This window comes from Pseudopipra pipra, chromosome 6 (genome assembly GCF_036250125.1).
Source record: "Pseudopipra pipra isolate bDixPip1 chromosome 6, bDixPip1.hap1, whole genome shotgun sequence".
In the NCBI taxonomy this organism is placed as follows: Eukaryota; Metazoa; Chordata; class Aves; order Passeriformes; family Pipridae; genus Pseudopipra; species Pseudopipra pipra.
The window spans coordinates 22,768,245-22,791,639 of record NC_087554.1 but is presented as its reverse complement, the minus strand read 5'-3'; the positions used below and the strand labels follow the sequence as shown (position 1 = coordinate 22,791,639).

The 23,395-nt window shown below is 37.2% G+C and overlaps 1 long non-coding RNA gene across 1 annotated transcript in view; it reads left to right on the top strand.

Moving 5' to 3' along the window:
* Window positions 1-23,144, top strand: part of LOC135415703 (uncharacterized) — a 32,055-nt gene extending 8,911 nt beyond the window's left edge. The window contains exons 2-3 of the long non-coding RNA XR_010431245.1: window positions 7,953-10,091; window positions 15,410-23,144. This is a non-coding gene — a long non-coding RNA (uncharacterized LOC135415703). The remainder of the gene's footprint in view (window positions 1-7,952; window positions 10,092-15,409) is intronic.
* Window positions 23,145-23,395: the final 251 nt, after the last annotated feature.

The following is a 23,395-nucleotide window of genomic DNA, read 5'->3' as shown; positions in this document are numbered from 1 at the left end:
TGGATGAAAGGACTTTAAAATCCTTAATATTGTTTTCCTATCTCTATGAAAGTCAATAACAAATTTCTATTAGCTTCAGTTGCATAGAAACAGGCTCTAACTGGTTAAATCTTGTAATTTCTCATCAAAATAAAACATATCTTTATCACTAAGGCTGTTCTTCACACTGGGACAAACTTGAACAACAAAATGTCAAGGAAGGAGATGGGAGAGATGCAAAAAAACTCAAGGACTCTTAGCTCTTTCTGTCAGCTCTAAGCATTAGGCTGCAGTCTGTAAGGGTTTTTTAAATTTGCAAACTCCAAACATTTTGAAATATCACACACAGGTGGTGCCCAAGGCTGCTTAGGCTGAGGCTGTGGTATGTTCCAGGTAACACCTGGCTTCATTGGAGCACATTTTTTTTCTGTGTGAGATAGCTAAATTTGTTTACTCAACAAGCAGATTTACTAGAAAATACATTAGACATGCCTTTCACTCCTAATCAATGACATGGCAGCTTCTTAAGCAGACTCCTGTTCACCTATTTGGCTTTCTGTTTGAAGGAACTTGCCAATCACTATTAAGGTTTCTTAATGAGTTTAGCTTGAAAAATCAGCTACTGTGCTGCAGATGCCCATCCATAAATTTGCTCCTGCAATTTCCATCAGGAACTTCTGACTATATGGTTATTTATCTGCTAGGGCAGTAAAACTGTCCCAACTTCTCATATATCCTGATGGGCATTTAAGAGAGAATCATTTAGAATTGTAGAGCTATAAACACCTCTTTCTTCATTATTTAATAAGCAGACCCTAAATTAATGTTATATATTCTTCCTTGTTTGTAAATTTCATGTCCTTTCTGTTATCCCCATCTATGCATGTTGTTCTGGCCTTTGTTAGTAAAACCTTACCGTAGAGATGGAGGCCTTATTCAGAAAAATAATTTATTTCAGTGGCTAAAGACAAAGTAAGATTATAACCTGTATGTAACACTGGCCAATCTGTATAGACATGGAGTGAAGTGACATGTGTTTGAAAAAAATGAAAAGTGAAAAATGGGAACAAAGTTTTAACTGGAATGAGCTCTTAAGTAGACACCAGGGAATTCACTACTCGGACAAGCTTTTTTCTGTTTAAGGCATTTATAACATCTTTCTCTGTTGTTCTCTGAAGACTACAGTTTTCCCCTTTCAGATGGCACTAGTAGGATGCCAAACTAATTATTTTCATGAAATGTAGCCAAATCTAAATCTTTGATAATTCTACTTCTCTGTCTACTATATTGAAGTAGAATAGTGGGCAAAAAAAGCAGAGAGCACAGTTACACAGTGTCATTAGAAAGCAGTCTAAAAAGAAATGTACATGATATACAGGACTTTATTATTTTAACTTGCATTCCTGATGGTGAATTTGTGAAGAAGTGGAATCATTCAGTTTCCGTAAACCTTATTTAAGCGCATCATATGTATGATTCTGGTTTAAGTGCATATGTATGATTCTGGTTTAAGTAAATCTGTCACTGTGCATCCAAAACACAGATCTCCTTACTGTGAGGAATACATAAGTGAAGGAAAGATGCAGCTGTGCTGTGTAATTATGGTGCAGTGGAGACATGACCCTAGAGTAAGGTAATTCATAATGATCTAAAAGATGCACTCTACTTCTCAACATCCAAATCCATATAAAAAAGGTCAGGAAAAGGGTATAAAAGAAATATTAGAAATACAAAAATCTCCTCAGTAAGAAGACATGGTGTCTATTCAGCAGTTGTAGAAAAGAAAACAAACAGGGTCATATAAAATGACAAAATCAGATGATAGTCAGCCAGATAATCCTCTCATTTTTTCTCAAGGAGAAAAACAAATGAAAACCAGTGAAAATTATTATGCAAATAGATGCTAAGAAATGCTTTTTGATATGAATAATAATTGTTCATGCCATTAGACATGACTGAGATGAAGCTTAAGGAAGGATTCAGAAATGAATTACATATTTATATGAATAATAAACACATAATCTGAAATTACAGTAACCAGACTTTATTATGTTCTTTTAATTCAATATCATGCATCTACCATGCATGCTAAAATTAAACTTAGACCTATATCATACTATATACAGTAATGAAACAACAATTAAACATGAATTATACTCTTTCACTTAATGGACCCGGGAAGGCCTAAAAAGAGTTATAAATAATAGACTTATATAAAAAATTATTACATGCAACAAGACCATTTGGGACAAACAGCCTGTACCAGTACCAAAGCCAAGTAAAAATTTCTGCAATTACTTCATGCCCATGAATACAGTGTCAATTAGAGTTCTCTTTCTTGTCCTGATTAAATCAAATATTGAACAGACTGAAGAAAAACACACTACATGTAACTGAACAACTTCTTCTCAGAACAGAATACCTTTCTAGAGAAACAATTTGCTTGGTAATTAACAGATTATTTTACTATAAAATAGAAAGCTTATGCTGTAAGATATTACTTCCTGGGGCACATTTTACCCTGATTCCCTACTGAAATGGTCACGTTTTCTGAAGTAGACCATCTCAAGGCTGTCAAATTCTTTCACTGCAATTCATGGACCCAGTGTAGCACCTCTATTTGCATATCTCATCAAGGAGGTATTGAACCTGAAAAAGGTATCTTGGGACCTATTTGTGAAGGATGGGAAAATGCTGGGGGAAAAGGAAGGGGGAGAGAGAGAGAATGTGTGTTTGTGTGCGTGTATGCCATAGGGTAAGCCTCCCAGAAACTGGGAAGAGCTACTTGCAGGTCACATGGGCTAGAAAAGGTGTACATTTTTTCTGGGGAAAAAAAAAGAAGGAAAGAGGGGATAAAAAGGCAAAAGGGACTAGACAGGCTCATCCCTACTTCATTTTTGGACCAGGTATAGTTTTGCTTTGTGTCACTGCAATTGTCTGCTGGCTTAGATAGAAGGACATCAGCAAAGGTCTGATTTTTTTCCTGGCTCAGGGAAATAGTTACCATTTATAATCAGAGATGACAAACTAGACTCTATGGACCTCATGATTCATTTATAATTGCAGCTCCTATGTGCAAATAATAGTTGAGATGCTTCTAAAATTGCCAGCTGAATTAATTTTCCCCAAGCCAAAACCATCCTAAGGGAATCCATCTGGCATATGTCTAAACACACCTCTGTACCTCAAGCAGCATCAGGGGTGTATCGTGTTCCTTACTGCCTTGTAATGGCAAAGATGTAATTATTGGCAATTTCACTCTACATGTGATGGATGGGAATCAATTGAAGTGCTATATTAGAGACAACAGAACGTTCACTTGGAATAATTTTTTGATTTAGTAAATAGTAGAACTAATAAAAGAAATGTCTTCTATTAGCTTTCACAATAGTTTAAAACTTATTGATCCCTACCAGACAAGTATTTCTGGAGGAGAAAGCTTGAGCAATGGGCTGGAAAAGCAAGGTCTTTTAAAATATGCCTATTCCTAAGATTTAGTTTTGGTCTCCTCTTTCCTTCCTCCCTGTCAAGTAATAAAAGTTCTTGACTTGTTTCAAAATGGCTCAGATTAAATTTCATTTTGTTAAGCACCTCAATTTTTCAGCTAGGAAAAGAAAGACCATTAAGAAGTTGCATTATCCATTACAACCCCCTTCATGATCTGAAATTTATATGGGAAATGCTAATTGGATGTTCATCATAATAAAGATAATGATTTCTGTAGTCTTTGCAGAGATAATTAAGATGAAATATGAGAATGATGCAGAGTGAACATTGTATTCTTTATTTGCTGTGAATGTAGAATGAAAAATTAATTCTGTCCTTGTCTGCATGGTACGGGTACCAGGCAGGGATAAAGGGGAACATGTACAAGATGTTTTCTCTAAGACATCTGAATTTGCTTAGGGGAGAGATGGTCCTGCTGATTTACTCCAGTACTCAGATGAAGAAGGCTGATATTGAGTGTAACCTCCTCCTTCTATTGGGAGCTGTCCTGAAGACAGATGTGACTAATGAGATTTTGTTCATTATGGTTCAGTGCACTGTGTTTGCCATCTTTTGCTTTCTAAACAATGTGTGTTCCCAGTTCCTTAAGGAGAAGAGGTAACTTCCACAGTGTAGAGTTGTAAAAGCATGCAGTGTCAGAAGCATGCTTTGGGAGTTAACTGGTCGGAATACTCATTGCCATATTGACGTGCATCTGTTTTGAGAGTAAACCCAAGCCAACAGAACAAAGTTTTGTGAAATAGAAAGAGTTTTACACAAAAAAATCTTTCTCTTACATTTGTTCTAGTCTTCTGTATTGTCAAATGAGGTTTGGTAAATTAAATCCAAGATTGAGATGGTTGACACTGTTATTTTTTCTGAAAATGGAATGAACTTGAACTTTTAGCCTAAAGTCTTTGATGAAGCCACACAGGACTCAAGAAAATCAAACATCATTGATTATCAATTCAGAAGAGCAGTATGACTAAAGAGAGGCATTTTTTACCAGGGACTTGCTGGATATGAATTTATCATATGGCCTTTTCCTTTCTAAACAGTTATGTTCTTGTGAGCATTTCTTGACTGTTTATGGTTATGAAACTAAACTTTGAACCATTTTGGGTGTGGATCAAACCCACTTCAGTTGCAGCTGAACCCAGAATTCAACTGGATGCACCTGCATGCTGCAGTTCCCAGGGTGCACAGCCAGGAGCTAGAAATGCCAGATGTCTGATCTCTCTGACTGAAAACACTTCAGATTACTGGCCACACTGCAGCAGTACCTGAATTCAGTAGACTGAGGCACCAAAGACAGTCTTTGTTCTGAAAAGTTTGCTTGTTAGCATCTGGCAATGTGCAATGAATAAATAATAAATGACTGAAGTGTGAACAACAAAAAGGGCAGCAGTAACCTGAGCAGACAGTTAGAGGTCCATGATGTGCACAATGTAAGATTTTTTGAGCAAGAATGAAGATAATTCTGCTAGAAATTAATGTCAATATCTGCAGAACTTGCATTTAGAGAAAATGCAGAACCATGCATTTGATTTGGTCAGTCTTTCTATGATAAGCCTTTCAATTAAAAAAGTTGCATGGGCACAAATATGGGCACAGATTGGGAATGATTAGTGAAGTTATGAGGGCTTTAACTCCCATATGCATGTTTACCACAGATGTGGTAAACAATCCCATGTAGCCAGTGTAGACATGGTCCTTCCCACAGTGAACATCTGGAGCCTCCTGGGCAGGGTGTGCTTTTTTCATAGAGGAGTCTGGACAACTACCTGGAACTTGGGGGTCATGCAAACCAGCCCTTGAAAGAGCAGAAGGGACAAGGCCTGATCTGACAGGGGTTGCTCCAGCTGGGGGCTTCCCATTGCAGTAGGATGAATAATATTTGGTGAATAGAGACCTATTATCCACTCCTACTTTTAGGGAGTGAGATATATGGGTATTGATGCTGTTCAGTAGTTCATAAAAATGTTTTACATGTGCCTGTAAACGTGGAATGTAAGAAAAACAATTGTGCAAATGGGAAGACAGACTTGTGAATTTGGCTAAAAGCACATTGTGTATACACTGGCAGACACAATCATAAGAAAGATACTGTACCTTTTACCTTCCTGAATGGAAAAAGATTTCCTTAAAGAGACAATTTAATTAGTGCTCCAATTTGTTTTAATAGTTACTGTATTTAAGCCATTTCAGTAGCACCCTACAGGTCTATGAGGCTATAATCTGGTTCCTGAAAGGAAGAACTTTGAGGACAAATAAGACAGTGAAACAGGAGCACTATTCCTGGTGTGAAAAACTTCACGTGACGCTGTGCAAATAATTGACTTCTTGGTTTGCTCACTGAATTGGTGGGGACAGGGGAAAAGGTAGGCCAGCAGCAGTGAGAAAAAAACCCCCAATTTACTTGGATCAACACATAGTGAGAGAACAGGGGAATATAATTTCTTAGGTGAGTGTCCTCAAATGATGTTAAAAAATTAAAAACCCCTTCTTTTTAGGTATTCCAGACTATAGAAAAGATTTGACTAGACACTGAGTTGAGGGCATGGCACGGGTGGTTAGGACATTCACCTTGGATGTGAGTCATTTGAGCAGCTGTCTCTCTGCTAATGGACCTTCAGTTATTGAAAGCGCAGTGTAACAACTTCAGAAAAACAAATTCTTCTGAGCTTCAAACCACTGGTCAGAATGAATACACTACCTACTTCTGGATTTTGCAAAGCTGGCGTTGAAATGGTTTCTATGTTTGGAGAATGATATCTGTGTGGGGGTTTATGTAGTGAAATTGTTTTTTGCTGAAAAAATGTTTCCAGCATATTTCCTGTACATAGTAGTAAATACAATAGGGGAGAAAACTGTGAAGAAATAATTTTACTCCTGAATTTAGGGATTTCCTAGACAGTAGTCATACATTTAGAGGGAATGATAAATTCCCTCAAGAGGTTTATTTTTCAGAAAGTCCTTTGGTGCTTTGAACATTTTAATTCAGAGGTCTCGTGGAAATACTCTGATTTGGCCATAGTAAGATGCCTGTCTTTAACCTTTGAAATAAGACTTCTATGAATTCCTGCATTAACCTGAACTTTCTTTTTCAGCTGCTAAACTCAAAGTTAAACTATCTTGAACTTTTATTTACAACTCAATTTTTACAGATGTTCAAAGAATCCTGCATTTAATAAAGGTATTTTAGCTTTTCAAACACATTTTGAAGGGTTGCTCATTCTGCTTAAAGCAGAGTACAAAAGTATAAAACTGGTAGCTAATTGAAAGATGTATATAATTAATTGTTTATGAAAAGGAAAAGCCTGCATAATGTTCTTGCCTAGAGATGGCTCCTCTCTCAGTCTGTTATTCCCATGCCATGTTCAAGTAAATCTTAAAGTAGTCATGCTGGAAATAAGTAATTATCCAAACCAGTGGTGCACAGAGGGTTTCACAGGTAATGTTTACCTTCTCAGGGAAACTGAGTTTATCTTTATGCTCGTTCTCCTCTTCTTTTCCTTTCCCTCTATTCCACATAGCACACCTGTGCACACCTGTGCAAAGGATTGATCCTTTCTCAGGGAGTCTTTTTTGAACCCAGACATTAAAGGAGTGGAAAAATGTCCCAAGAAAATTCCATGTTCACAGATTTGATTTTTTAGTGCAGTAGAGATCCAGAAAAGAAGATGTAATTTCAAAACCTCTGCCCCTGTCATCTTAGACTTTGCTTTCCTCAATTCTAGCAGATTCAGATTTGATCTACACTGGAAAATTTTGAATTTCATGATGAGGTACATGAGGGAGAAAGTCTTAAACCAATACCTTTTTACCCACCCACCCATGCGTGCACATGCATACACACTCACACACACACAAAATAGCCTCTTTTAATTTGCATAACTGCAATTTTGGGATTATGCCCTCGTCAATTCCTATTGATGAACGAATTTTCTGCTATTCTGAGGCTATGTATATTGATCTTGAAATAACCTACAAATCTAAGAGTATTTATTTGGGACCCAAGAACGTGAGAAGTCTGGTTTGCAGATAACAACAAGTAATTTATCCTGCTAAGTGTCTTCTTAAAGGTAATCTATAATGTCACTGGAATGAAGAATTACATTATTTTGAAAAGATCCTCCTGAACTGCTATGATTCATTGGTCCTGCTTTTTTTGAGTTGTATGGCACAACACTCTGCAAGTCCTAGGACAGAGCTTACAAAAGGTTTCTTCCCAGCCTACACTTGACATGCATCACACCACTTCATTAAATTCAGTATTACTTTCCTTTTTCCAGAATAAGAGGTTGTTAAAAATAGATACTTGATTGAATTAGTTTGGTGTGTGAGGAGAAATGAGCACAGATTTTTGATCTTTGTGTGTTTGCTCTACATAAATGAGAAATCTTGTGTATTAAAGTAGTATTTGGGCAGAATCATATCACGGACAAGTGTATACATAGGTTAATATTCACACATCTCCTTCACAGCAGGGTTACTAGCAGCCTTAAGGAGAAAGGCAGAAGAGGAAGTGACAATGCTTTCACAGAGCTGACTGCAAAATAGATTGTTAGCAGGCAAGTAGGGAATTTTAAAGAGATTGAATGATACTGTGGAATGTGATGTGATATGGAAGATGTGATATGAAAACCTTAACGTGTGTCGGGATTTTTTCACAATAGTTACTGTAAAGACAGTTTCTCTTTTGGGAAAACTCACAACCCTGGAAGCATTTGTAACAGTATCAAGAACACTTTTGCTTAAGTAGTACTGTCTTGCAGCATAGATTCATCAGATCTTGTAAGACAGACAGGTTCAGGCTGTAAGATAGCCAGGTTCAGTATTTCACTGAGGAGACCCAGAAAGAACATTTATAGCTGAATGGATGTTAGAAATCTCTAGGTGGCATTTTTCTTCTGACACAGAACCAGCTGTGTGGTGGAAAAGTTATTGCACCTTAGCAAAGTATACAAGTGTTCTGGTTACAGGTAGTGTGCTTGATTTGTGGGGGCTAGTTGAACCATGCCAAAATTTGACTTCAGGAAATTCAGTTGCATCTATCCAGCTTTATTTGGCATTTTCAAAGCTTGTCTTTGCTCCCTTTTCTATGAAGCTTTCCAGCTTTCTGTTGTGTTTCTAAGGGCATCCTCCAGCAGTGGCTTTGCTGTGGCAAACAGAATAATCTTAAGGTTGCACATCATTATAATATGGTATTGAGTTTCTGAATCTAACCTAGGCACTGTGTAGACACTGGTGGTGTAAACCTAGCTTTGAAACAACTGCTTAAATTTAAACGGTGAGTTAAAGGAAAATCTCCCAGAAGGTGACAAAAGTCTTGCATTTTTCTGATAATGTTCCTTAAAGGGTATTGCTGTCCTGTGGTTACAGGTACACACGCATTGTATACACTGGTATATATATGCATATACAAATGCTAACACCAGATGATTATCATACGATTATAAGAAACTTTGGAAACCTGTTTGATTCATGTAGAATCTCTTTCCACTGTTTGATTCATAAAGAATTAGCTAAGCTGTCTCATGAGGATGAATAACAAAATTCATGTTTTGGGAACCAGTGTTTCATTAACTAAGAAATGATTTTGAAAGACACTCATTGAAGAGTCAATGACTGGAAAACGGAAATCCAGGTGGCAAAAACCATTCATGTGTGGAAGCTAGCTTCCTCTGCCTTCAGCTAAAGTTTTGGTGTTCAGACTTTGTTAAAAACTAGATTGCTTGCTCATAAGATGGAAGTTTTTCCCATTTCCCTCTCAGTGACACTTGAGTTTAGCACTCCCATCTAATTAACTAATTGCTTTTTTCATAATAATAAAATATGCATTGGCCAAAGACAGGCTTTACTGGCAAAGAAGACAGGAAGAATGGGCTTGTTATTAGAACTTCATATGAAAGCATTATAAAGAATATGTATAGTTTTATAACTTATTTATATGTTTATTTCCAAGCTAAAGTATTGAAACTAACCTTTACTTGGATTTGGACTGGGAAAAAAATACTGATGCATTTTCTTTTTGAAAATCTTTGCATTCTCATGGTAAGCATTTTTCTCCTTTTCTATATTCTTACATTTTTTCTCAAAACCAGAAGGTGCTTTCTTCAGTTCTCAAATAAAAAGTTTGAGCATTCCTTTTAACAAAACATCACTCAGTACACTTAGTAGGACTTTCACCGTAATTTCCACTGTGACTCGCTCTGTTCAGCTTTGCTAGACATAACCACCACAATGACCCTGTGGCTGGAAATCATGTCCTAAGGCAGGGAGGTGGCTTTGATACCTCCAAGCTGCTCTGGCCCAGTCATTGTTGTTTAGACAGTCCCCTATGTAATCAGGCTCCACCTTAACCTGGAAATTAGGACTGATGGAAGTACATCTACTCCCAAGTCTCCATGCCTATATGAGTGATGTCTACTGGAGTTCAAATGTAATAAAGTCCTCAGTGCAGGGAGGATAGTGCTACTGGCTGCAAACTATTTAAACCAGAAATTCCTGTCCTTTTTAGGCTGTATCTTCTGTTTCACTGAGCAAACAGTAGAATTCATTCTGGTTCAGAAACCCAAAACATGATCTACACCCCTTTTGAAGTCATTGGAACTAACTGCAAGGTAATATTTTGGCATTCTTTAAGTGTCTTAAGAATCTGGCACTTTGACATAAATGATATTTCTGTGGTTAAGGAAATATTCAGAATACATTCCCAAAGCAACAAGGCAATTTCCAAGCTCAGCTTTGACAGAATATATCATATTCTATTCAGTTTTCATACACCTGTTAAATAGCATTCCCTTTAGATCTTCAAATTACTTATATGGCCTTCATCGCTCTAGCATTTCATTACTGTAAGATATAATATGAATAACTTTAATGACTGACTTCTTGGCTAGAGAATTCATGGAAATTCCTGATAGGTGAGATTAATAGTTCTTATAGGCTGAGTGGCTCAAGTGACTCTAAACAGGAGGTAGAGCTGGCTGCTGATTCAAATTCATCCTGGGTGAGTGATTTCCAAAGTTCTCCTTTGACAAAAGAGGAACAGAATTCTCTGCTGTGAAAGCAACAGTGATGAAAAGTCAAAAAGTTACTGGGAGCTGGTATGAAGAAGATGAACTATAGCAAAAGAGGCTACAGGGAGTTTCAGAATGAACTGAGAATTATGGTGTATATGGTAGAATCACTGGTGACCCTTTCGGCTGGAGTAGCAAGGTGTTGTATAAGCCTCCTCTGAGACCTGCCAATAGGTCTGTGCCTGTAGGTGTAGCCAGAATGGATGTAGCAAGGGGCTGTGCAGGTCGATTTGAGCTGCACCATCAGAGTGGTATGTGGGGAATTAATATAAAAACCTTCCCAACATGCTGCTGGCTTACTGCCAGTAATATTAAATCCTTGACTTTCTGCTCATGATATACACTCAGGATAAAATTTATGAATGCATTGCTGAGAAAAGAGTCCCTGATCCCCACACAAGCTGCACATTTCTTTTGGCATCTTAGTTTCTTTCAGTGCTTAATCCCTCCTTGCCTCCTTCCAGTGTTTATCTGCAGAGGCTTTTCAGCAGCTGAAAGAATATGGTATCTGATAGTTTAAATTAAGTAGCACATTTACATTTTGGTAACTTTAGTTTTGTTTGGGTTTTTTATTTTTTTTTTTTTTTGGGTACGGCTTTTTTCAGTGAGATGTCATCACCTCTTGGATTTTAGATTATAAAATGCAAGGGATTTTTTGCATGAATTGAGGAAGGATGAAATGTATGTTGACAAAACTGTACTGTGAAATTGGGGATTGTAAAGGTTTGTTTAACATTTATACTCACATTTTTTATGGCTTTTTGTATATTGGTTTCATATATATATATTTATATATATAAAATATATATATATATAGCCTTCATGCCTGTTATCATGCAAATTGTAACATTGTCAATTTCAAACCCCAGAAAATATATTTATGTTTTATAAAAATTTGAAATTGTCAAATTGTGCACAGTAAGTGCACACCTACATAATGAAGTGTTTTACGTGGACTTTTAAAGAACCTGGGAGAATTTTATTAACTCCAGTGCTGACTTCAGGATTACAAGGAATTTAAAAACAATATGCAGAAGCAAGCAATCCTATCTTCTCAAAAATCCCTGAGCTCAAAGGGAGACAGTAAGGGCTTAGCTGCAGTTACTGGATCTGGGACACCTCTCAGCTTCCATTGGGCACTCAGGAGCAGTGGATAGAGACTGCCGCACAGCTGGTCATGGGAATTTTTCACACACAGATAGACTCATAGGATCCAAGTGTGTTTTGCTTCCAAACTAGCTGTGAGGGAAGCCTGATGCATAGTGTGTGTTGTGGGAAATGCAAAGAGGGATGGAGGAAAGATAGACAAAACTCTGTGTGTGTATAGGTGGACTCATAAGAGTTGACAGGTGGAAAATCAGCATTACAGCTGGCTACTCCCAGCTTTGATTACATGTGCAGGTGGAACAGAGTTGGCTTCAGAAGGATTTTATTTTTCTAATTTCACATGGACAAAAGCAGGAATTTGAGCTTGCTGATAACCATAACTTTCTAATAAAAACCTGCATACAGAAAAGACAATATTATATTGAGCTTGGTAAATGTTTGCCCAACCAACCAACAGACCTTTAAGTTAGCTGAGTGTCCCAGAGATGTCATGAAGATTCTTTATGGGTATCGGGTCCTTTTTCCATAGATGAGAAGGTAGGACTGGAACCTAAACCATTTCTTTTGAAATATTCACCCTGTTCTGGTTGAGGCAAGCTGTGTAAGGAAGGCTTGCTCTGCTTCCATTCCAAAGTAGTAGTCTTTATCTTCACCCAGAACTGTCAGCCCTTGTTATCCATGAATGTTATATGAGCTTAAAAAAGAACTTTTGAAGAATTTTTTTTATTATTTATTTATTTACAGAAATGTGTATTTTCCATCCTGTGAGAATGACTTTCAAATACCAAATCAAAGCATGAGAGCATGTTAGAGCATGTTTGAGCTGAAGTTCTGAGTATGCTTCAAACAGATGACAAAGTTTCTCATTTATATAGTTCCTTTCATCACATAAAATGAATTATTAGCAGAGTTGATATTGATTTATACAAAAAACGGGCTTTAAGCTTATTGTGACCATGCAAGACTGAGATGTTTCACTCATGACAAAAAGTTACAGGAAAATTTTAGCAGTGCTCAGCAACAGCCTAACACAACATCTAGTTGTTAGGGCCAATTAAGTGAATGAAATAAGGGGCATCATTATACCATTCTAGAAACCCATGCTGCAGTTGTGTGGTGTGCAACCCTATTCTGATCATCTCAAAAAGGATATAATAGAATTGGAAAAGATTCAGAAAATGGTCAGGAATTGTTTTCACATGAGGAGTGACTGTGAATCCTAGGACTCTTGAGCTGGGAAAAGGCATGACTTGAGTTCATGAGTGTCACAGAGATAATGAACACAGGCCAGTTGTTTGCTGTGTCTTCCAAGAGATGATCTAAGAGTTGTCTAAGGACCTACAATCTGGCAGACTTTAAACTTTCCAATGAAGTGATTCTTAATGTGATGTAGGTGTAAACTTTGGAACTCATCTCTCAGAGTGCTGCAGATACTAAAGCTTTATTCAGATGTGAGAAACAATCTTCCTTATTACTTCTACCTTTATCTACTCTGAAACTTTGGACATATTGTAAAAGACTAGGCATTGAACTGATAGCTCCCAGCTGGCTTGCTGGAGAGATTTGCCTGGAGCAGCAAGGACTCAGTAGTGAAAAAAAAGATCAAACTAAAAAACCAAAACAAACAAAAGCTCCTAAGCCTGTCAGACCACACTTCCCTTTGAAATGGACTGAAAGCAACCAAAGCAAATTGACTTGCCAGGGCAACTGGTATTGGTGCTGAGTTCAGGAATGCTACTCAGGCACAGTTGATCTCATGTTTGTCAGTCAAGGAAGACAAGAACAGGATGAATTCTTTGTAGCTATTGTTTCAGACACCACTCCTTAGGCAATGAGAGCATTTCTGCTGAGACTACTGACACTAGATCAGGTCCTTGATAAGAAAACAACAACATTTTATTTTGTGAATTATTACAGCTGTGGAATGAATAACTTCTGCTGTCTTGAGTAAGCTGGGGCTGACTAATGTCCGCAGCCACAAGGTAGGAAGGTTTTGTAATCTATAGTGTCTCTCAGAAGATACAATTCCATCCACCATACTAAATCACAGGAAACTTTGCCTCTTGTTGAAAGTCTGAGATTAAGGCAACGACTGTTTCCCTTTCTTAACCCTGTTTCTTGTTCTTTGTGCATCTGTCTTTAAACAAACAAACAAACAAAACCAAATAAAAATGAAGCAAAATAATAAAAAACTCTTTCTAGGACAATCTTCTCCAAACCAATACTGTAATTCTGAGGTGTCTTTATCTAGGATATTAAATGCAGTGAAACTTAACACAGAAAAACTTTATGCAAGAAATCTGTGTCTAATGGTTGTTGCTATTAGCCCATTTTTAAGGCACGGCTGAAGAGACTGGAATTTTACTGTTCAATAAACAGGACCATTGTTTTTAGCAGTTGTATAAAAGCATCATTAGTTGCATAAAGCAGTAGAGTGCTAAGAGCTGATCCCAACCAATGGAGGGTGGCAGCAAGGAGCCCTGCCCTTTCTCTGCTCTTGTAGCCTCAGTTAGCTTCAGCTGAGGGTTTTTTCCCTGAATTCCTGCCATCTTTCTTCAGGCATGAGGAGCTGTATATTGCTTACCTTCTGTGGTGCACTTACAATCAGGGATAAATTAGGCTTTTCACAGCAAATAAAATTAAATTGTTTCTCTCTGAAGAGCAAAACCAATCTATTTTCTTGAGTTATCATTTTTGTTACCTTAAAGTCTGCTTTCTGCCTGGTTTTCTTTCAATTGTGCACAGCAAACTGCTATGTTAGTCTGCAGCAGCATTTGGCCTTGACCACAACTGTAACCCCTTTCCTTGAATTTTCACAGCCCATGATTACTGGTGCAAGTCTTGTCACAAGAGAAAAACTAGTCCAGTTTATTGTCAGCATTTTAACCATAACACTTCCTGAATCAGATACTTCTCAGTTACATGAAGCCCATTCATGTTGCAATGGTAGAGTAGCACCAATGATGGCGATAGTATAACAAAGGCAACTTGTCTAGACAGGCACCTTCTCAGAGTACACTGCTGTTTTGCTTTGCTTTAACAGCCCTACATCCTAACTCTGAAACTGGTCACACCTTGATATATACAGTGGATTATCTTAAAGGGACCTAATAAAATCCCCTTTATGCCTGAAAGCCTCTATATTTTTCAAGTTATGAACAGGTTTCCACCACTCTTGGGCCTGGAGGTCTTACAGAAGTTGAGGTCACATTTATATATATATATATATATATACACACACACACCCCTATACTATATGGGTTGTGGTTTATGATTATAAAGAAGACTATGATTAAAGAGAGACTGTATTTTGTTAGGATCTACTGATAGCTAGAAAAATGAATAAACTTGCGATACACAAAACCTTTTGCTCATTAGAACAAAAACAACAAACTTCAGAGTGCAAGCTGGGATCAGCGACTAGCATAATTAAATTTTGCTAATCAGATTGAGAATTGGAGGGAAAAGGTGTCTGGTATCCATGGAAGGAAAGGTGCTAGCAAAAAGAGAAGTGAGAATGTTGTTAACCCTGTGGGGCAAAAGGAGAGAGGAAGATAATTATCCCCTCAGGAGATGTGTTATGGGAAAAACTGCAATGTGTACTACACAGCCATATATTTAAAACGAATAGCTACACAAAATATTTATAGTCAAACTAGGTTAAGGAAAACAAAGATGCAAAGATGGGAAGTAACTCACTCTTTTTCTCTATCTTCAGCTATAACTTTCTGTGCAAATTGCTTCTCTCACAGATCCTGATGTACATCAATCTTCAACAGAGAAAGTGTGGCCTAATGAGGTGAGGTAGCTTAACTCTGGCTGCCCCCTGAATAAATCAGCAACAGTTAGGAGCTGTAAACTCTCTCATCCTGGTGAACTTCCTTGACATAATTCCATACCCATGCTGAGGGCTGAAGTTGGATCTCAACTGAAGGGGTTTTTTTCTTCTCTGTTATTGCATGTCTGAAAATGTTGTTTTATTAGACAGCTTTGCTTCTAAGAGAGAAAAAAAAGCTGAAATAAAGGTCGAAGAATAAAATCCACCTCTGAAACTTGGAGCAGCATGAAAATGAAAGCTGTCATGAAGAATGTCTGTCTTTTAAATTACTTATGCATCACTCAACTTGGACAATAAGCAAACATCTGGGTCTGGTGGAGCAGGTTCACTGTCTGGAGGAAAATGGTTTACATAGGGTGATTGTTTATATTTCCCATTTATTGTCTGACTGAACGTGTAATAAAAGACAGTCCAAGTGAGAGTGAGGTCATTAGCATCTGTTAATATGGAAGGATTTCACAATTTCACATATCCTGGCCAGAAGATGGGATGGAAAATTGGAGAGTGCGTAAAAAAGATAAATTAAAAATGACATCCACCCTAACTTTCATTACATTATTAAAGCTCTTTCCATCTGATCTCAAACGCCATGTAGATGGGTCAATTTGCAGATTGCTGTGGACATCCTAATGTTCATGTAGGCACTTCAAGACAAGCTGTCATAAATAGTTAAGTTGCCCTGGGAGCAGCGCCAAAATGCATTTCAGTGATGACTGCAGAGATGCCTGCTAAAAAGCAAACAGCACATTAGCAGCCCTCAGAGTTATTGTGCAAATGGAGTGTGAAATTCCAGTCCATTGCTCTGCACTATAACTTTTTGTCTCCTTGATGATGATTAAGAGAAGCTTTGCTTGATTTGATGGTGGGTGGAAAGAAGGGTGTGAAAAATGATAAAAAACTCCTTTGGATGTTTCACTTGACCTTCAGAAAACTCCAAGGGAGGGTTGATTGTCTGATCTACACACAGAGGAATTAAATGGCTTTGTTTGTTCTAAAACCTGGTGCTGAATTTAGAAGCCCAGGGATGCATGGTGTGGAATTGCCATAAAATAAAATGTCCCAAGCAGTTATTAAATATTTAAAAAGCAATCTGAACATAACTGTTGGTTGAAATGAATGAAGGGGGAAAGATCGTACTGTAGCCCTCGGGAAGAAATGCTATGCTTAAAACTCACAAGATTGGAACTGATCTGTAGTTCTGTGTTAATTTACTGGCAATTAGTCTTTTTACATTTTCATTATTATTATTAATGCTAACACTTCATACTTTTAGAACATCTTATATCTCAAAGTGTTTAAAATAATTAAGCCTCCTAGTCATAGAACGATTACTGCTGGTGGAGGATAAAGTGGAGCCTTAAAAGGTGGGTAAGTATCATCCTGTTTTATCATCCACCACTGTGGTGGAGTGGGATGTAGTGATTGCATCAGTGGGATGAGCTTGCATCAGTGAAAATGCAGGGTCAGAACATAAATTGTTTGACCTGTAGCTCCACATAACTGTGCTGCCTGTCCAAAGCATTAGTTTCATCTCCCTTCTGCTACCAACTGATAGGCACAGGAGTAATGGTCTGAGCAATTGACCCAAAGATTGCTGAAATCAGTGGCAATACTTTGAAGGAGCTTTAGAGTAGCCTTAAAATTTGCTCTTTACCTGCATGTGCATTTTGTTTTCTGCTCACTAAATACAAGGACCCTCTATATTTTAAACAATAAACCCCTCCAAAATTTTAAACTACCTTTGAAAGCTCAGTGGCAGAGCCAAAACAGAAAAAAGCGGGGGTCTAGTCTTCTGCTTAAGCACTAGGCTAAATTATTCCTGTAAATTGCTTTTAGTTTCACTCGCTGGATAAAAGATATTACAGTGATCAAATACATACACTAGACCAAGCCAGATTTCTTCCAAAGAACAGAATTCAGGCAAAGCATTTGTGAATTTGTCTCTACCCCAATTTTTACAGAAAACAGGATGAATGTCTTTGATTTGCAGTGAAAAGCTTTTATCAGTCAACATTTCTTACTGAAAAAGAAAAATAAATAGAAAATAAGGGTCAATCAGTAACTGAAAAAGAGCAGGGAAAAGTTAACTGTGGATCTTATTACATCCTATGTAGTTTTTCAATAGTTGCTACAAGTTTTGCTAGATTTAGAGGCTAGATTATCTGCCTCTGGAGAGAGAAGATAAGATTTTTTTTCTGCCAGTTGAACAGTTATGCTAAGTAGTATGGGAGAGGTCCATGAAGGGTTTAGTGAGGCTTTGAGAGTATGCTATGATCAATTAACTAGATCAGTCTAATACCGAAATTAAAGACATTATCCAGGGATCACAGAAGGCAAGGAAACTACCCCAAATGAGAGTCACATCCTATCTAAATGCAAAGAAACAAAGTAAGAAAAAGAAGACATGAATTATATTTTCACTGCTAAAGTTGAAGCAATACATTTCCAACTTAAAATTGAAACTCTATTGTATTGGAGAGCTTCATAGCTGTAAATAATAAAAATATTACCTTTCCTACTGCCTGCCGAGCATAAACAAAATGAAAAAAAAAGAAAAAGAAAAAAGAATGTTGAGCGTCATATATTTTGTTTCACTGGCTTTGGGGATGAACTTAAAGGATAGCCATGGCCTGTTTCTCTGCCTCAATTGACAGGCGGGAATAGGCTGATGAATACTTGCTTTCCATCATAAGACAGTACATGGAGAAGCCAGTTTGAAATGTGGATGACTTTCACTGCACATTTTCATGCGTGTGGGACATAGCAGAGTATGGAGAGGGAGTGTTTGGCTCGACTGACTGAGCATTGGGTCCAAGGGTCAGACATAATGAAATAGTCCCAGGCTTGCTCAGCCACAGGGGCTGAGATCCTCTTTGTTTAAGAGTGACTTTCCTTTGTTCCAGTTAAACTGTTCCTGTTGTATATATAAAGGTGATAGACTGCAGAACCACCAGCATTTTGCCAGAGTCAAATCCATGTATAGATGCACAGAAGCTTGGAGTAAATTTCTTTTCTCTAAAATTCATAACACCTTAATTATTCCCAGTATGGAATTTTTCATATACTAAGTATGTAAAGAACACCAGCTGAGACTAACAGGCATTTGGAACAGGGAGTAACTTTGGGTAAACACTGTAGAGTTAAGAATTTGTTTGACAAATTTAGCCTCCTTCTGTATTTGCAGATTATTCATGAACAGACTTTGATTTGTTCAAATCTGCAGAGCTGGTCAAACAGAATTTGCCAAATCCTAGGTTCTTTCAGCAGTGTCCTTGACCTGGTTTGGGAAATATATTTGTGCTTGAATATATCCAGCTAATATCAGAAGTGAATATAGTTTAAAGGAGCATAATGAAATAAGATGGCTTTTGAATGAGTTTTCAATTCTGAACTTGACTTATCATCACTTTTGTTGCTGTTCACCTGACTGGATGAACAAGGTGTCTGCCTCACAGCAGGCTGGGTACTTACCTGAAAGAAATATTTTGACTTTTCTACCTAGATTACCTTCAAAGTTTTATGAATATGAAAAGATACAAACACAGTTGAATATAACCAGAATTCTAATTGTTTTCAATATAGTTTCAGCTATGAACTGACTTTCAGCTTTGCTATATCTTGAAACAAATTCAGTGGTTTATTTGAACACAGTTTAGTCTCTTGGCTGCTCAAGAGTGTCACTCACAGATATTGCTTGTTTTTTTTTTCACAAACTCACAGAGGATTTTCAAGCCAGTTGCATAAATGGGATATAAATGTGTTCATGTCCCTTTCTTTCTATAAATGCTTTTGCAAGTATAAAAAATCTATGCAAGTAATTACTAAATCCTATACAATTAGTCCATAGATCCTGTAAAAGAGGATTCATAAATTTTATTCAAGCAATGTGTCTAAAAACTTTTAAAGTGTCTGTCTTGTTCTGTCTGTTTAGTGTATTTGTTTCATATATGCTCTATGAATCAGAATAGAGATTTGAACTTAATATATAAACCTTTTAAATTATTACTACCTATGCTATGTGATTAGTATAAAAAATAATCAAGTTCTGTTGAACTTTTACCAGCTGGTGTGCTAAATCCCTGGGGATGATAAAGCTGCTACAAAGCACATTCAAATCCCAGCAAAGTCAGATCTTTTGACTTTCTGAGGTTCTGTTCCTAAAATGAACACTATACTTTTATCCTACATGCTGTATGCAGTTTCATCAGGATAAGGTCTGGAGAAATGCTTTAAGAATGGGTTTCTGGCAGGTGTATATGACATTTAAAGAGGTATTTTCTATATTAGAAATTTACTGCATGTCTCTCCAAGTAAACTTTTTTAAGAGCGCTTACTTTGTCTATGAACTTTGTCTATTTTAAACAATGAATCAAATTTACTAAGATAATTTCACAAGGTCCCTTTAAATCAATTTTGTTATTCCTCACCCTCCATGACCCCCTCTACCTTCCATCCCGATTGAATACAGTGTGAGAAACGCTGCTGGAAGTTCAGAATTTCATAAATGCTCAGGATATAAGTAGGAAATGTGAAGACAGGTATCACTCTGGGTATTAGCAGCAATTGAATTTCCATGTGTTGCATTATTAGTTCTTTTGTAAACACTGTTTAATTAGAAAGTAAATCAGATGTGAATTGCAAATGGTGGCTCTAAATACATCCCAGCAATAATTATTTAGAAGCTAATAATTTACAGCAGAAGTCTGAGAAATGTTTTAACTCTATGTGTTCAATATAATAATAGCCAATTTTGATTTCTACTTGATGTTTACAAATGAATTAATACGTTGTTTAGGTGGCTTTTTATAGCTTTTTGGCTTTTTGGACTGTTTCAAATAAACTGTGCAGGAGAGTCCTCGATGGAAGAAAATCTTGGATAATAAAAACCAGAGCTGGAATTTCTTTGTCTTATAAACTGGATGGGTTATCTCCCGTAGAGCTGGATGGACAATTACCAAGGATTTTGATTTTTAACACTATCATACATCATGTAATGACTATTATACATTCCACTACAGTTTTTAGATTGATGAATATTATTGTGGTCTGGAAATCTCAAGATATTCAAGGAAAATACTGCAGATGGTGACATATCTCTCCAGCATGCTGTAACATAAGATAGCCTGAACCACTCAGAGAATTCATGAGTGGATTGCTACAAGATGAGAAGAAAACAGGAAGAGTAGATCGGAGTGTTATCTTCTTGGTTATGGGACACAAACAGACATGTTGAGGAAAATGTCAGGTATGTAAGGTCTCACCTTTTTTAAGAGCTGAAGGAGTTATAGATAACCCAGTCAGGAGCACAGATCTTTCCTTAGTCTAGAGTTTTATCTCTGAGCATGTTTCTTTGCATACAAATCTTTCCAGCACTCAATTTGTTTTTCTATAAGAGCTAGAAACAGAGCAAGTCTGTAAAGAAGAAAATTAAAAATAAAATTTAAAAGTGATTCTGACATCAAATGAAACATCAAACTGGGCTTCCCCAGCATGATTCTTCTGACATGATACCTCAAAATTGGAATTTCTACTATCTTGCATTCTCCTGTTAGACTGCAAGGGCTGCTGGTCTCTTTTGTGATTTGCTTTTTAACCTCACCGAGGTTTGTCCCTGACATGTTCTCTCTTTCTCTTGAATGGGAGAATTGATCTTAAGGGAAAGTTGGGCATAGCTGTGCAACTTGTGCTCTGGTCACCTGCTGTCCCCATGAGATGACCCACTGAGGCACAGTGGGCTCATCTGTAACATGCCTGCGACAAGAGAAGTCTCTTTTGGCCTCTCAGGTCTTGGTGTTGGTCCCCATGAGCAGTGTATGAAGGTCAGGGAACAAAACCTCTCCCATTGTTTTGGGACTGTATAATCTCTCCTCTTAATTATTTTGGCTCTTCCTCTTTCTGTGAAGAAGAGAGGAAAAGAGGAATATGCTTTGCAGCACAACTGTAATGGAGGTAGGAGGTTGAGAGTGTACCTCCAGTGGCTCTGGCACTGACAGGAAAACAGGTGCTGACATGAAGACATGTCCCCTGTCTGGTTCCTGCCTTTAGAATACTGTAGGCTCCTTTCACAGCTTCTCAAACAGCATCTTTAGGACACATGTTCAAAGTGCTTCTTGCAAGAGTTGTAAGTATCAATTAATTTCTGATGAGAGATTCTGTGTTTAGTCTCCATGGGGTTTTCCATAAGGTGTATAGCTGGCTGATGTCAAGAACTATTACAATCACACACTCTCGAAGTGGTGTAATGAGATTTTCTTCCTTTATCTTCAGTGTTTCTCCTCAACATTTGCCATCAAGACACTGTTTATGATTAATTCATTCCTCTGATTATGATGTAATTTACAAGTTAGAATTTTGAATAATAGATTCTAGGTTGTTTAAAACTTTGTGAGAAAATCTCACAAGTACGGATTAAAAAATTTGAAGAAGCCTTTTGTTTAACTGAGCAGGATTCTTTCTTATGCAGGTCAGTCCTGGGGTATTGTAAAAATTCTTAACTAAATCTAATATTTAGGTCACATTTTAAAACACAACTTTCCTGAAAGCTTAAAATAGACAAAAATTCATGTAAATACTTAAGGATATTTACTGCCCATGAATCTTGTAGAATATAAATGACTACAAGCATCTGTATTCTGAGAAGTAAGCAATATATTGGACTTGGTTATTTTCATTTTCTTTTCCCAAGTTCATTCATCATGCACCTGCCAGTGAAATCCATCTACTTTCCAGTCCATCAAATAAACTTGTAATAGCATTTGGTTTTGACTGATTTTGAATAACAACTCTCAAAACAAGATGGAAATTTGGTAAACGTTATTTGTAAATCTGGTCCAAAACAGATGTTTCCTATCAGGACAAAGCTGTTTTCAGTTCTTTTCTGCCCTTACCTAGTCATTCTTGCCCTGTGGTAGCAATGTCTTGCTTTTACACCCATCATTCTGATAGTAAAACTGTTATTTAGGGGTCCTCCATAAACCTGATGACTAAAATGTTCTGATTTAATAAAAAGTCAGACAGCAAAAGATTGTTTTAAAGACTTGAGTAATTTTGCAACCAATGCTAGCATTTCATGGAGCTATATTCTTAATATCCTGTAAGAATTGATTCATACACAGGTAAACCCAGATGACCAAACCATGGCTAAAGTATTAAGGAAAAGCTTATTCTGAAGTTAGAAACCCCAAATACACTGCTAAGTGAAAACTAAGCAGGGCCAAAAAGCAGCCCTGTGAGTCCTGTTCCGGTGCCTTTATAACAACACCTTTTGCATGCTCACAACTTCAAAGAAATAATCTCCTCTGTGCTTTATGGTTTCTTTCTCTCCCCGAGAGGCCTCCAACAAATGTGAGAACATTTATCTCTTCTTGCAATAGGGGACTTAACTTCTCAAAACAGACAGGCAAAAATAAGTAGTACTGTTCAGAGGAAAGAATTTTCTCCCACAGTGGGTTTTTTCTAGGCCCAGTTTTCCAACAGTGAAAACCTCCTTGAGCAAAATTCTTTTTCCTCCTCGAATAAATCTTTGGCTTCAACTTTCTTTCCCTACATATCCTGATTTTTAAATCAAGGGAATAGATGCCTTCATGCTTAGAAGAAGGCATAAACTGATTATTAAATGATAGAATAAAAATTATGGCTGGGTTCCAAAAGTTAGACTTGGTGTTGCATGGTATTGTCTTAACATTAACCTTGATAGCTTGCAGGATGAAAGAGGAATTAATTTTTGCACACCTAACAATTTCAGTGTTTCTTTCCTAAGAGTTACAGGCTGGCAAAGTAGCTTTGGAGTGGTAGACATTTGCCTCCTAATGGAGGGTCAAACCCCACCAGTTCCTGCTACAAAGCAACAGTTAGGCAACCACCAAGTAACAATTAGATGGTAAAATCCCTAATTTCATAT